This window comes from Callithrix jacchus, chromosome 4, assembly GCF_049354715.1.
Source record: "Callithrix jacchus isolate 240 chromosome 4, calJac240_pri, whole genome shotgun sequence".
NCBI classification, from domain to species: domain Eukaryota; kingdom Metazoa; phylum Chordata; class Mammalia; order Primates; family Cebidae; genus Callithrix; species Callithrix jacchus.
The window spans coordinates 90,546,650-90,562,090 of NC_133505.1; the positions used below are offsets into that span (position 1 = coordinate 90,546,650).

The 15,441-nt window shown below is 36.6% G+C and overlaps 1 long non-coding RNA gene across 2 annotated transcripts in view; it reads left to right on the top strand.

Annotated features, from left to right (window-relative positions):
• The window catches only part of LOC118152905 (uncharacterized), a 169,302-nt gene extending 156,845 nt beyond the window's left edge, over positions 1–12,457 (top strand). For both annotated transcript variants that reach the window (XR_004741917.3, XR_004741918.3), the window contains one exon: positions 10,723–12,457. This is a non-coding gene — a long non-coding RNA (uncharacterized LOC118152905). The remainder of the gene's footprint in view (positions 1–10,722) is intronic.
• The last annotated feature ends 2,984 nt before the right edge of the window (positions 12,458–15,441 follow it).

The window sequence follows — 15,441 nt, forward strand, 5'->3', positions numbered from 1 at the left end:
GTCCCAAAATTCCTGAGATCGACCTAGACAAATGTTCTCATATTTCTCCAATTTCAGGCTAACGAAGCCAAGAAAATACTTGTCATATGGCATAATAATTAATGCTAACAACATCACATGTAATATTTTTGAGTGTTTATAGTATGTCTGATGTTATGCTGAGCCCTTTACATCATGTATGATTTCATGGCACCATCATGAAGCAAGTACTAAGGTGATTCTCACCATTTTACTGATGAGGCTGAGAGAGAGATTAATAAATGATCCTGAACATGCACAAGTATCCTGGTCTTTTGCTGGCTATTTTTTCTATGTAGGATTATAACTCCCCAAGTTAGCAAGCATGTCTTCTGTGGGGTTAAGAACACATAGAAGGCAGGGCAGGCCGCAGGGCCAAATCAGGCAGTTGCTTGATATATGAAATGAAATACAATGAAGGAAAAAGGATTGATTAAACGATCTCATAGGCTTCTTTACAAAAAGCCTTTTTTCTTAACAAATTATAATATAAATTTCTTCAAAAGTCATCATGATCCTCAGCCGCCCCTTTATCCTCATCCCATTCCCCAATACACTTGGAAGTTTCTTTTTCTTTTAGGTTCAGGTTTTAATTTCAATTATGAATATCTAAGCTCTTATCTTTCCAGACAATGGACAAATTCTTTGGAGTCAGGAAGCAATGTTGTTTTTTACTCCGTTAAACACATATTTTAAACGGATAACTTGGATGCATTTTTATACAGGTCAACCCTTGGTCAAAAGGATTAAATGGCTCTATTCACACCTCTGGTGTTGATGAGTTGAGGTACATCATTGATCTAAAACTAGACACATGCTTAGGTCCCAGAACACCCACAGGAGGCCTGATGCAGTGTACTCACAACGCACAGTTTCTCAGCTTGAATTACATTTTGGGGCTTAGATTCTTATTTCCTATAAAAGCTTCTGTCTGGATGAGGGCAAGTAAGAACTCTGACAAACCTGCCCTGACCTAGCTGGCTGCTGGCAGCCCCTCCCAGCCTTCACAGGCAAAGAACTGTTACCTATTCCCATTCCATTCCCCACTGCAGAGCAGCGCTCTGTGCCTACTGTGCAAAGCCCACATTTCCAAGCTCCAAAACCAGTCTACGGGATAAACAAATGAGGTCCTCATAGCTCTGTTGCTACATCAGAAACTTGAGAAAAAGATAAAGTCCATACTACATCCGCTCCTGAAGGTTTCAGGGTATAGCCAACTTGAAAGGCAACCTAGGACACCCTCTTCAGGATTTGCTACTGCTCCTGTTCTCTCTCACACAACGGATTCAGAACACAAAGGGGGCTGGATTTTCTTTCATGGACCACAGTGAAATGTGTAAATTAAAAGAAAACATAAATCAAACAAGAGGAAATTTTAGGCCAGCAAGATGATATAAAGGACCCTTTTTAGCCACCATGCAGCACTATAAAGATTATTTAGACACAATCCCTCTTATGTGTTTGACAAGACCCCATCTCCACCAAAAAAAAAAAAAACCTCACTTAAAAAAAATTAGCTGGCATGGTGGCACGTGCCTGTTGTCCTAGCTACTTAGGAGGCTGAGGTAAGAGGATCACCTCAGCCCAAGGTGTTAATGCTGCTGTGAGCCAAAATCACGCAAGCTTGGGGAAAAAAAGCGAGACCCTGTCTCCAAGAAAATAAAAATAAAGAAGGTTTTACTGCTCCCAGATTACATCTTTTAGATTTTGAAATTGAAATGCTTTCCACCAAATGATAAGATGTTGAGCTTCCACTTTTAAAGATATGCAAACGAAGCTTCGTCTCTTTCTATTGTTATAGATCAGAGACACAATGGCTTATGTAACACTGTTTACTTTTCCTGCTATGTCTAGCTCATAGAGTATTTCAAAGACCATTGACTGTTAAGCCATTGATAACAATAAAGAAAATAATTAAGCTTTTTTTTTTAATTGAAAAAGAGGCTTATTGTTTTGGGAGTTAGATAAGTTATTGGAAGACCTACAAATATGTCTCCAGGGGCAACCTTGGCTTCTTCAACTTGGTTGTCCCTTGTGTTCCTCCTGGATTCTAATCAGTTCTTTACCTGTCCCCAATTTGTGATTACCTTATCCCCAGTGAAGACAATGCATTTCTTCCATATACTCCCTACCTCCATTTTCCAAACTTAGAAATGACCAAAGTTTATCTGTTTTTTTTTTTTTTTTAGACAAGGTCTCCCTCTGTCACCCAGGGTGGAGTGCAACTGTGTGACCACAGCTCACTGCAGCCTTGTTTTCACTGGCTCAGATGATCCTCCCACCTTAGCCTCTCTGTTAGCTGGAACTACTGGTGCACACCGTCATGCCTGGCTAGTTTTTGGTAAAGATGAGTTCCATGTTACCCAGGATGGTCTCGAACTCCAGAGCTCAAGTGATCTGCCTGCTTTGTCCTCCCAATGTGCTAGGATTACAGGTGAGAGCCACTGATCCTGGCCCAAAGTTTATCTTGATCTTCTGCCTCTGTTCTCTCTCATGGAACCAGGATGCTGGTGAGGATTCAGAACACAAAGGGGGCTGTTGTCCTAGCTACTTAGGAAGCTGAGGCAAGAGGATCACTTGAGCCCAAGGTGTTAATGGTGCAGTGAGCCAATATGAGAGAAAGTGACCCTCTGGAGGTTGGAATACATAGTAGAATATGAGAGAAGAGTGCCAGAAAGACTAAATCATGTGAGCAAGCCTGCCTGTGTGTTCAGTGTATCACCACATTGGCTACATAGCATGCAAATGGTATCTGTAAACATCTTTCTGAAATGCTTTTCAAACATACTCTAAATTTCAATAAGAAAAAATGAATTCAATGAACTCCAAGCATTCACATTACTTTTAAAAGTTTTCTACTTAGTTATTTTACTGTTCTGTGTTGAAAGGACTTTAAAAGCTGCTATCTTTTTTTATTTATAAATGAGGAAACTAAGCCACCAAGCAGTGTCTTTCCTATAGCCATGGAACTTGTTCATGTCAGAGCAACTACTCGAAGACTCAACACTTAGCAGTTTTATTTCTTTCAACTACACCAGAAAATCTCTTTTATTCCTCTTACCAAACATAGTATTGTAAATTTTCAAAATAAACTTATATTTCTGATTTTTGTATTTCTAAGCCCCATTTTTTTCTGAATATCTTTTCTCATCACCATTTTTCTCTGTTCTATCTCCTACTAGGCTTGGTATTTCCAGGTTTTTAATACTTCTGGTTTTACTCCTATATTTGATCTTAATTACTTCCCATCAATCAACATCCATAATCCATTTGTGTATCTTTTTCTTTCCTCAAAATCTTATTCCCATTTCCCTGTTATTCTTTTAAAACTTGTCATTATAACCTCTACCTTTCTTCCTACATCTCGTTCTGTCTTGTCTCTATTTGTATTTTTTTCTCTGATCTGTGTTTCTATCAGACCATTTTCGCTCCTTCTGTACTTTTTATATCATCTTTTTTTTGTCTTATTTCAGCATGACCACTTTGTTTCATTGCCCTTTCAACACAACACATTGGTGAAGGATGTGTGTGTGTGTATGTGTGTGTACACACAAATTTAGAATTACTTGCTGTGAGAGTGATGAAGGCTGAGTTGGGAAGATTGAGAGAGACACCAAAGAATATGTTCATAGAAGGAGAAAGGCTTTCTTTTCTCCATCCCTGGGGACATTAATCAGAAAGTTTCTTTTCTAATGCCCATTTAATAAATACAAGTCATGTACATATGTTTCCTATATAAAAGTATCCTGAATCAGTATTGTATGTGTGAAATGTTTCCATCCAACATTCTAAAATTTAATCCAGAGCTATTGTACAAATAGTTAAAGAGCAACGGGGTTGCTTTCTGAGTTTCATTTGGATGTATTTCAAGTATAATAAACACATGTTAAGATTATGTTTTAAACATTACTAAAATGTTTATCAACTTTGTATATGAGACAACTATAAAATTACCACAGTAGCGTCAGACTTGCTAAATTATATACAGAAAAACTCTAAATATAGTATTGCTTTAAAAAATATTTTTTCTCGGTTCTAGACTTTGAATATATTGGTTTAATGTGTATTATTACTACTCTGTTTTACTAATCAGAATACAACAATAAAAATGAACTTGGGTGTATATAGTCTCAAGTATTTATAAAAGTTTGTCCTATCTCTGCCCTTAGGGGAAAAAGGTTTCCTTTATTCCACAATCAGTTTCTTACCCAATTTTATGGCTGAGTAATTTGGAGTTGGAAATGAGCCCGTTTATAATTATGTGCATCTAAGAATCAAAACTCAATGATTACTGAGGATAATAATGGCACAAAAATAGAACTTGAGTAAAAATAATTCAGATAATTCTCATTTTTTGTTCTGAAAATATAAAGCTCACCTAAATACTAACAAATACATAAATACACAAATTATAGTATTGTTATCTTTTAATAACAAGGTTTCTGCTTAAAATCCTGAGAAAAGATCTTTTGTCACAGACTGTTTTTTGGTCATCCTATATTGGTGAGCTTGCCTGGTGTTCTCCCAAATGACCTGGGTTCAACATCTGCTCTGAGGATAGACTTTTCTGGCTCAATAATTAAAATACAATGATCTTATTACAGTTGGAAAAATGATTTATTCATCTTTATTACACATTGATTTTTGGCATGGTAGAAAACAGAAGAGAGATATTAAATGCAATTCCATGGGGCCGGAGATGGGTCTAATATTACCTAATATCTTCAGAACTGACCAGATCAAATTAGACGGTAATCCGGGTTAGAGAGGCTGACTCACATTGTGAAAAAGAGGGACACTGTGAAGGATATTGAGCATTTGATGAATCAGTGGGATCAGATGGCATGAAGGAGGAACAATGTTACACACACCTGGGGAACAGGACTAAGATATGTGAATAACAGAAGGTACTATTGGGGGAAAATCCACAGAAACAAAGAGAAAAGAAAATAAATGACAATGGCACATACACACAAAGAACAGAACTGAACTGAAATGCAAAAATAAAAAGACCATGTGACTTTGCCAACATGGAGGGAACTATTCTTTCTGTACTTGGACTTAACTGTGGCCACTATTTTTAAATCATAGATTGAAAGACACAGACTGATTTTTCTCCCAGTAGAACTAACATAAGAATAGTATGCTACATTTAATATATCATTATTATTTCTTAACAAACATTTATTTCTAAATTCTGTACTTTCTAATGCCAAGTTTAAAATCAAGTGCATTTAATTGCCTCTCTGTCTTAACCTTTTACCTATATCTGATCATACGTAATTTCTAAAAAGATTCAGTATTTCTGCCCATGGGCTGCGTGTGTGCCGAAGTTGGCCATACAGAATCTAGCATGGTATCATGTACAGATAAGCAATGATATTTACCACAAAGGATGGTAAGATATATAACATAAGAAAAGATGACACTGATTCTTTTAGAAATTGATGGAAGAATGGCATTCTTGACAAATACAATGTTTACGTGCTCAATACATAACTCAGTCTATTTATAATAGGGACAGCTTGAAAAATAGTGACTGGAGGGAATACTATTCATATTTATTTAACAGTGAGGTTTCAACATTTTTTCTGAGGAATGATTCTGTGTCCCAGAAAGCCACAATGGCTTCTGCTGCTAACAACTTAAATATGGAGAGAGGAGTATGTTAAGAAAGAAAAAAAATAGGCCCACTTGCTTTTGTAGCTTTATAAATCATGAAATCGAAGTCAAAAAACTTAAAAAATTTATAAGAGGGAAAAAGTCAAGAGACAGAAGGAAAGACAGAAAGGAAATGTGAGAAATTGCCTTTTAAAGTCAATGCATCAATAACTTGTTAGCCTAAAGAATTCCCTGGTTCTTTAAGAAAATGCAGATCTTATGGGACCAAAAACTAAATTTATCAATTTCCCTCCTCAAAGCAGTTTTTTTTTTTCACTTCCATATTCTTTTTCAGCAGAACAATCTTTCCTAGGATCCTGGACTAGAAACAATTTCCTCACTTTTGGACTCTTCTTTGCTTTTGATATCCAGTCACCCCAAACCCTGAACATTCTACCTAAGTCTATCCTGACACCCATTGTCACTCTTTACCCTCTACCCCAAGAATGGCTTTACAAGCAGAGGTTTTACTATTCATTCCTCCCAGGGGCATCTGAGTATCAATGACTTATTCCACCTGCAAATGGAAAATGTGCCTAGTATACTAACAAATAGCACACATTTCTTCTCCTCATCTCCAGTTTATTGTTAGACCAAGCACCCGATGCATTTCCTTGAAACGTCACCTCAACTTGTCCTTGCAAAACATCCCACACCAGGCCTACCCAGGCTGGTTCTCTAGGGTCAGGGTCCTCTTTGCCTCCTGTTTATCCCAAGACCTTCAATATCTGCCCAGCTTCTGTTGGGAGGCATTCCCCAGAACTCCAGTCTTCTCTGAATTCCCTCTTCTCTGGGCTTCATTGTCACATCATGTCAGCACCTTACCTGTTGGCATTTAAACTTGCATTACTCTCTCTCTCTAAGTATTTATTTGAAATATATATACTTAGAGATTTGAAATATATTTAGAGAGAGAGAGAGTAATTATGTTTTCAGAGATGGACAGGAATTATGACAATCTTATATGCTCTGACTTATACCTACGAAGCTTCTAAATATATTTAGAATATATAACAGAGCTCATTAAATGCTTATCAAATAAATAAATAAATCAGAAAGTCCATAATGTCTCTTACACATAAAAGTCAGGGCTCTTTTTCTTTATGGGGTTTTGGTATTTGCTAAAACAGAATTTTATTATCATTTTTTTAAATTTAGGTTTTCAAATTTTTTTTTTTTTTTTTGGAGGGGTAAAAGGCTTTTACAACAGTTTCTGGCAATAAATAATTTTTAAAAATGGTAATTGCAGATTCTTAATTGCTTACTATTAGCCACTGTGCTAAGTACATCAATTTATTTAATTCTTAAACACTCATATAAAGGAATTACTATTATTCTCCCTTTGAAGATGAAAAAAACAGGCTCAGAGAGGTTAAGTAACTTGCCTAGTATCACACAGGTAGCATGCTTCAGGGCTAGAATTTGGACCTAGGTAGTTCTGGTTCTGTTTAAATCTGCTTGGGCTGCCATAATACCACAACTGGGTGGTTTGAACAACTGAAATTTATTTTCTCACATTTTTAGAGAGTAGAAATCTGAGATCAGTGTGTAACATGGTTGGGTTCTAGTGAAGGCTTTCTTCCTGGCTTGCAGACTGCTACCTTCTTGTTATGTCTTCACATGGCAGGAAGACCAAGAGAGAGAAAGAGAGAGGGAGAGAGAGAAGGAAGAGATTGCTTTCTCTTCCTCTTCTTATAAGGTCAGTGATCCTATGGGATTAGGATCCCATCCTCATGATGTTATTTAACCTAGATTACCCCCTAAAATCCTGTCTCCAAATGTAGTCACATGGAGGGTTAAGAATTCAACACATAAATTTGGGGGAATACAAACCATTCATTCCAAAACAGTCTCCGAAAAGATCTGGGGATATACTCTGGACATTACAAAATGAGATCCAAAAAACCTGCCCTCAAAAATAGAGTCCATCTACTGACTTATCACAGCTTTCAATGCCCAGCCTCAGCTTCCAATAATTCAGCATGTCAAGGTAGGTCATACTAACATCTCACTCTCAAATTCAACCTTCTCAACAGCCAAGAAATTCCAATTTTTGAAATAAAATAACAATTCTAACAAGTTTCCAACGAGCTCTCTTCTAGATTTCTTGGAGATTTCAATATTTAGAATTCTTCTTGTTTTGATACTGGGGGACATAGTTGGGTGAGGTTATACAGAGGCTGGAATGCACATCTCCCTCAGGTAGTGGTAAAACCCCATCTTGCTAGTGTTACCTGGACCTTGCTTAGTCAGTACCAAGGTAGTTGGGGAGACAACTAATAAGGAATCACCTAGTGCTGAGTGGCCCCAGTAATAAAATTTCAGTGTGTTAAAAGGGTGAACAGGGTAATTTGCTTTAAGACCTTTAAGTTCAACTCTTCAGTATGCTGCAATAGGTACTAGGCTTCCCGGGAAGAACATATCCAGTGCTTGTGTTCATCATAAAAATATTGTTGGCATTTTATTTTTGCCTTAGAGGATCGAGTCCAAGCAGGATCCAGATGTTTCTGCATTTTTATCCTTCCCTGCTGTCATCACTTAGTGATTATTGATATTCCTGAAAAGGGAGCTATTTCTGAAATTTTCATTTCCATTAAAAACACATCTTAACAAATATTTTTGTGTTTTCTTTCTTTTTCAATTTTTCTTATTTTATCATCTTTTTAAAAAATTCTCGATTGCAGTTTATTTGACTGTTATTAGGTTTTGGTTTACTTATTAATTTATCCTCATTTTTACTTCCACAGAAATCATTTATAGTGGTGCTATTTCTTTGTTGTGTTTTGGTCTAAATTCTCCTCTCTGCTTCTCTGTAAGACTTCTTCTTTCCTTTTTGCTATGTAGAAAATCTACTAGTATAAACCTAGCATAAATAATTTATCCTAGCAACTTTCCACTGTTGCTTCAAAAAAATTAAAATGTATTATGGAGATACCAGAGGTAAATCTCTGTTTCTCTCTGAAAAAAGTGGCAGGGAGATTACTTTACCTAAGGCTGGAGTCAGCTGCAATTCTTCTCCAGTAATGACTGGTTTCATTTCATTTCAGCTCACACTACCCCAGTCCATTCAGAGAAAAAAATGGAGATGGCATTTACAAGTATACATTACTTATATGGTCATTATCAAAATGATATAAAAATTACATCAAAATACTGCCTAATAGTCCAGGCACTGCATCTGATGCTGAAATATCAAAACCTGTATTTTACTCCAATTTTTGTAATTAATAACATTGAGACCCATAAATGAACAGATAATATTAAATTCACAGTTACTCTATGATAATGGACTTTTTATGCATTTTTCTTTATTTTAATTTTCTTCTTGAGACAGGGTCTCACTTTGTTGCCCAGACTGGAGTGCACTGGGACAATAACGGCTCATAGGAGCCTCGACCTCCCAGACTCAGGTGATCCTCCCATTTCCACCTCCAAGTAGCTGGGATTACAAGCCTATGCCAACATGTCTGGTTAATTTCTGTATTTTTTGTAGAGACAGGATTCTGCCATGTTTCCCAGGCTAGTCTCAAACTCCTGGCCTCAAGTGATCTGCCCACCTTGACCTCCCAAAGTCCTGGGATTACAAGTGTGAGCCACTGTGCCTGGTCTTTTCATGCATTTTCTATTGCTAAATTGCCAATTGAACAGGACTCTGAAAGGCAGCCTCTACATCTTTATGATAGTCATACTAAAGATCTCCCCCAACAATTTCACACATCCTTACATGCGACAATTACCTCTGCCAGGAAACTCTTCTTCACCAGCCTCAAACACTCATGAGATAACACCAGTCCACTTTGTTTTATTTTTAACTTCTATGGCAATAGAGAAAAGTCTGACATCAAGAAAAAAAATCTGTGTTTCCTCACTGCAGACTAAACCAGAAGTCCTTTTACATTGTCACCCTAGAAGATTTATGATCCACCCCTCATCCTTCAAACATCTTTGTGTCTCTGCTGAGCTACTTTTGAAATTCTTTCAAAGTTGAGTTTTAGACTTGTATACCATTCCAGTGTTTTCTCTGTGAGGTCATAAACTTTTTGAGGGCAAGGGCCATGTCTTATACATTTTTGCATTATTATGGTGCCCTAAGAAGTGATTTAAACTCAATAATAATAAATCAATGTTGAGTGAATATATTTCATTCAACACATTCTCTTGCAGAGCTCACTAGAGGTGGAAGATACTGTGTGTGTGTGTGTGTGTGTGTGTGTGTGTGTGTGTGTGTAATTGGCAGGAGTGTAAGCTCCTTAGAATGTGAGTTTCACAGGAAGAAAGATTATTGATTTTTTTTTTTACAAGGAATCAGGTGTTCAGAGGAATGTATTGAGTAGAGGTGAGGAACTAGGATGTTGAAAAGTAAAAAAAGGAGAGAAGGAGAGGAAGAAAGAGGAAGAAAAAGAGGGAGAGAGAACAGGAATATTGCTTCATTCTAAAAATGGGTATTAATAATGGCCGATCAATATTTTGTGTATTTAAAATGGAGAACTCTATAAATATGTATTGAGTTTACTTGTTCCGGGTCTCAGTTGAAATCCTGGATATCCTTATTAATTTTCTGTCTCGTTGAGTCTAAATCTCCTTATGGGTCTTATGTATCTGGGTATTAAGATCTCTTATTGTTGCATTGATCCTTTTACCACTGTATCTTTGTTGCTTTGAAATCTATTTTATCAAATGTGAGAACTGCAACTCCTGCTTTTTGTTTATTTATTTATTTTTGCTCTCCATTTGGTTGGTAAATTTTTCTCCAACCCTTTGTTTTGAGTCTTTGTGTATCTTTGGATAAACCGTTAGGTTTTGGCTGTATCTTTTGATTGGGGGACTTAGTCAATTTAAATTTAGGGTTACTGCCATTCGATGTTAACTGGCTATTTTATCTATTTGTTGATGTAAATTCTTCTTTATGTTGATGCTCTTTACTTTTTGGCATATTTTTAGAAAGGCTCATTATAATTAGAAAGGCTCAAAATAATATTTGTGTGTTTTACAAATATTAACTCGACTAAATCTTAAAATATTATTTTCATCCCCATTTCACAGATGAGGAAATCAAGGCACAGAAAAGTTTAATAACTACCCAAAATGTAAGTAAAGCTAAAAAGTACCTGAGCCAGGAATCAAACCCTGGCAGTGTGACTCTAAGTGCTCCCTGTGTTCTTGACCAACCTCTACCTGGTCTCTCTCTGAGTGAGTAAATACATGAAGGCATGAACAGGCCATCCTTGGATAAATTGTTCATAGTATTATATTACACTCCCTTGTAATGACAGATTGCTTTCTCCTTTAGCTACACTGGAATGAAATGTTGTCCATTTTCTACTTACTTAGTCTATACTTTCTTCAAGAACCTTATTTCAGCTTCTATCTGTTCTTTTTTCTTCAATTTATACTGATTCACTTCCATGTCCAGTTAATTTCCAGGATTTAGCATCCCTTTTCCAGTTTATCACAGTCATAATAGATTTTGGTGTTATGCCTTTTGCCAGATGCTACTTTCTAAAATTACACATCATCTTCAAATTGAATGATGTACTTTCAATTTCACCATTTAAGTGAATGACAAAAATTCTTTGGGGCATATTAACTATGTTAATTGTTGGATATGCCATGCAATTTTCTACTTGTTTGGACTAAAAAACTTAGTCCTGAGTGCTCTGAAAATGAACGATTTCTCAATAAGTATACTGCATAAACAATATTTCTGTGACTCAGAGCATGGCACTAAGAATTTACCTGATTATAAAATCTTGTAATTTAATCTGAAATAAACAATAATGGGATGCTGAGGTTATTTTTTTCACCAAAGTTGCCAAGGACTTCAAAGGCTATTTCTATGAAAAACTGGAATAGATTTTTGTTGCCTACTTTTACCAAAAAGGTGAGTGAAAAGACATATGTAGGTTCACTGCTGTATTTTATTAAATTTAAGATGCCCATTATTTTATTTCCCAGTAAGAAGGAGATAAAATGCCTCAAATTAAACTGACACAGTGAGAAATCAAGAATACAGAAAACTGAGAGAAGACAAAGATACCCTGTGAGGTGGCATTTCTCCAGGGTGTTTCTGATTAAAGCAGATGAAGGTTCCGAGCCTTAAAATTGCTTTTGTTTGTGTTACCCCACACTTGCTTTGTCCTCTAGTAAATAGTATCCTTTGGAGTCTGAATGGCTAAGATCCAAATTATCTGTCCAGGTAGGGCTCTAGAAGGAGGCAAGTGAGTCTTGCATTGTCATGTGAATGTGGGAGTGAGGGACTCCAGCCTGAGACTAGGTGAGTTAGCTTTGTGGATCATGAAGATGGAAGACCAGAGACAGATGCTGCAGGAGCAAGAACCATAGCCAAGGTCTGTGTTGGTCTAGCAAAGACAAGAGGAAACCCTTGCTTAAAGCACACAACGAGATACATGCACAGGAATGAAACCCAAGTTTTCTATCAGCTGTTGGCCAGAAGAGCCAAAATTAATTCTTGTATAAGACTAGCTCATCATCAATAGATGGGAATCATAAAAAAGAAAAAAGAAAAGAAAAAAACAGATGGGAGAAGGAGGATTAACCTGTACATAATGAGCAATATGTAACCAATGTTTGATCTCATTCATTCAGTTGGCTATAACTACTTGGCTTTATTTCTCAGTTCTCTATTCTGTTCCATTGGTCAATGTGCTTATTTTTATACAAGTACTATGCAATTTTGGTAACTATAGCCTTGTAATATAACTTAAAGTCAGTTAATGTGATGCATCCAGATTTGTTCTTTTTGCCTAGTCTTGCTTTGGCTATGGGAGCTCTTTTTTGATTCCATAGGAATTTTATGATTCTTTTTTCTAATTCAGTGAAGAATGATGATGGTATTTTGATGGAAATTGCACTAAGTTTGTAGATAGCTTTGGGCAGTATGGTCATTTTCACAATATTGATTTTGCTATCCATGAGCATGGGATGTGTTTCCATTCGTGTTGTCTATGATTTCTTCCAGCAGTGTTTTGCAGTTTTTCTTGTAAAGGTCCTTCACCTCCTTGGTTGGATATATTCATAAGTATTTTATGTTATTTTTACAGCAATGGTAAAAGGGACTGAGTTCTTGATTTGAGTCTTAGCTTGGTAACTGTTGATCTAGAGCAGGCTACTGATTTGTGTGCATTGATTTTCTATTCTTTTTTATTATTATTATACTTTAAATTCTGGGGTACCTGTGCAGAACATGCAGGTTTGTTACATAGGTGTACATGCACCATGGTGGTTTGCTGCATCCATCACCCCATCATCTACATTAGGTATTTCTCCTAATGCAATCTCTTCCCTATCCCTCCACCCCCTGCTTTTCCTCCCCTAGCCCCCATTCCCTGACAGACCTCAGTGTGTAATATTCCCCTCTCTGTGTCCATGTGTTCTCATTGCTCAACACCCATTTATGAGTGAGAATATGCGGTGTTTCATTTTCTGTTCTTGTCAGTTTGCTGAGAATGATGGTTTCCAGCTTCATCCATGTCTCTGCAAAGGATACGAACTCATTCTTTTTTGTGACTGCATAATATTCCATCGTGTATATGTGACACATTTTCTTTATCCAGTCTATCATTGATGGGCGTTTGGGTTGGTTCCAAGTCTTTGCTACTGTGAACAGTGCCACAATAAATGACATGTGTATGTGTCTTTATAGTAGGATGAATTATAATCCTTTGGGTATATGCTCAGTAGTGGGATTGCTGGGTCAAATGGTATTTCCAGTTCTAGATCCTTGAGGAATTGCCACACTGATTTCCACAATGGTTGAACTAATTTACACTTCCACCAACAGTGTAAAAGTATTCCTATTTCTCCACATCCTCTCCAGTATCTGTTGTCTCTTGACTTTTTTAATGATTACCATTCTAACTGGTGTGAGATGGTATCTCAATGTGGTTTTGATTTGCATTTCTCTAATGACGAGTGATGATGAGCTTTTGTTCATATGTTTATTAGCTGCATTAAGTGTCTTATTTTGAAAAATGTCTGTTCATATCTTTTACACACTTTTTGATGGGGTTGTTTTTTTCTTGTAAATTTGTTTAAGTTCTTTGTAGATTCTGGATAGTGGCCCTTTGTCAGATGGGTAGGTTGCAAAAATTTTTTCCCATTCTGTTGGTTGCTGGTTCACTCTAATGATAGTTTCTTCTGCTATGCAGAAGCTCTTTAATTAGATCCCATTTGTCAATTTTGGCTTTTGTTGCTATTGCTTTTGGTGTTTTAGTCATGAAGTCCTTGCCCATGCCTATGTCCTGAATGGTATTGCCTAGGTTTTCTTCTAGGTTTTTTATGGTGTTAGGTCTTACATTTAAATCTTTAATCAATCTGGAGTTATTTTTTGGATAAGATGTAAGGTAGGGATCCAGTTTTAGCTTTCTACATGTGGCTAGCCAGTTTTCCCGACACCATTTATTAAATAGGGAATCCTTTTCTCATTGCTTATTTTTGTCAGATTTTTTCGAAGAGCAGACGGTTGTAGATGTGTGGCATTATTTCTGAGGCCTCTGTTCTTTTCCATTGGTCCATATCTCTGTTTTGGTACTGGTACCATGCTGTTTTGATTACTTGTAGCCTTGTAGCATAGTTTGGAGTCAGGTAGCATGATGCCTCCAGCTTTGCTTTTTTTTTTTGCTTAGGACTGTCTTGGCTATTTTTTGGTTCCATATGAAGTTCAACGGTTTTTTGTTGTTATTGTTTGTTTGTTTTTGGTCAATTCTGTGAGGAAAGTCAGTGGTAGCTTGATTGGGATAGCATTGAATCTACAAATTACTTTTGGCAGTATGGCCATTTTCATAATACTAATTCTTCCTAATCATGAGCATGGAAAATTTTTCCATTTGTTTGTGTCCTCTCTTATTTCCTTGAGCAGTGGTTTGTAGTTCTCCTTTAAGAAGTCCTCCACATCCCTTGTTAGTTGTATTCCTATGAATTTTATTCTCTTTGTAGCAATTATGAATGGGAGTTCACCCATCATTTGACTCTCTGTCTCCTTGCTTGTGATTTTTACACATTGATTTTGTATCCTGAGATTCTGCTGAAGTGGCTTATCAGCTTAAGGAGATTTTGGGCTGAGATGATGGGGTCTTCTAAATATACAATCATGTCATCTGCAAATAGAGAAAATTTGTCTTTCTATTTTCCTAATTGAATATTCTTTATTTCTTTTTCTTGCCTGATTACCCTGGCCAGAACTTACAATGCTATGTTGAATAGGAGTGGTGAGAGAGGGCATCCTTGTCTTGTGTCTGTTTTCAAAGGGAATGCTTCCAGTTTTTGCCCATTTAGTATGGTATTGGCTGTGGGTTTGTCATAAATAGCTCTTATTATTTTGAGATATGTTCCATCAATAACTAGTTTATTGAGAGTTTTTAGCATAAAGGGCTGTTGAATTTTGTTGAAGCAAAATTCTCTGCATCTATTGAGATAATCATGTGGTTTTTGTCATTGGTTCTGTTTATGTGATGGATTATGTTTATAGATTTGTATATGTTGAACAAGCCTTGAATCCCAGGGATGAAGCCTACCTACTTGATCATGATGGATAAGCTTTTTGATGTGCTGTTGGATTCAGGTTGCCAGTATTTTATTGAGGATTTTCTCATCAAGGCTCATCATGGATATTGGCCTGAAATTTTCTTTTTAGTGGTATCTCTGCCAGGTTTTGGTATCAGGATGATGTTGGTCTCAAAAAATGAGTTAGGGAGGACTCCCTTTTTTGTCTTGTTTGGAATTGTTTCAGAAGGAATGGTACCA